At 64.8% G+C, this 341-nt stretch overlaps 1 protein-coding gene across 3 annotated transcripts in view; it reads left to right on the top strand.

The window, feature by feature from the left end:
* MLLT6 (MLLT6, PHD finger containing) overlaps window positions 1-341 on the top strand; it is a 19,501-nt gene that overhangs the window by 13,012 nt on the left and 6,148 nt on the right. The window lies entirely within an intron of this gene.

The following is a 341-nucleotide window of genomic DNA, read 5'->3' as shown; positions in this document are numbered from 1 at the left end:
GAATGGAGCAGGGAATGGGGCAGGAACGGAGCAGGGAATGGGGCAGGGAACGGGGCAGGAATGGGGCAGGAACGGAGCAGGAATGGGGCAGGGAACGAAGCCAGGAACGGAGCAGGGAATGGGGCAGGAATGGGGCAGGGAACGGGGAAGGAACGGGGCAGGGAATGGGGCAGGAATGGGGCCGGCAATGGAGCGGGGAAGAGAGCAGGGAACGAAGCAGGAATGGGGCAGGGAATGGGGCAGGAATGGGGCAGGAACGGAGCAGGAATGGGGCAGGAACGGATCAGGAACGGAGCAGGAATGGGGCAGGGAACGGAGCAGGAATGGGGCAGGGAACGGGG

Source organism: Corvus kubaryi, unplaced genomic scaffold (genome assembly GCF_017639235.1).
Source record: "Corvus kubaryi isolate FWS band 111438036 unplaced genomic scaffold, C.kubaryi_AGA036_p1.0 37301, whole genome shotgun sequence".
NCBI lineage: Eukaryota > Metazoa > Chordata > Aves > Passeriformes > Corvidae > Corvus > Corvus kubaryi.
The sequence above is the reverse complement of the archived record's forward strand: the minus strand, read 5'-3'. Positions and strand labels throughout refer to the sequence as shown.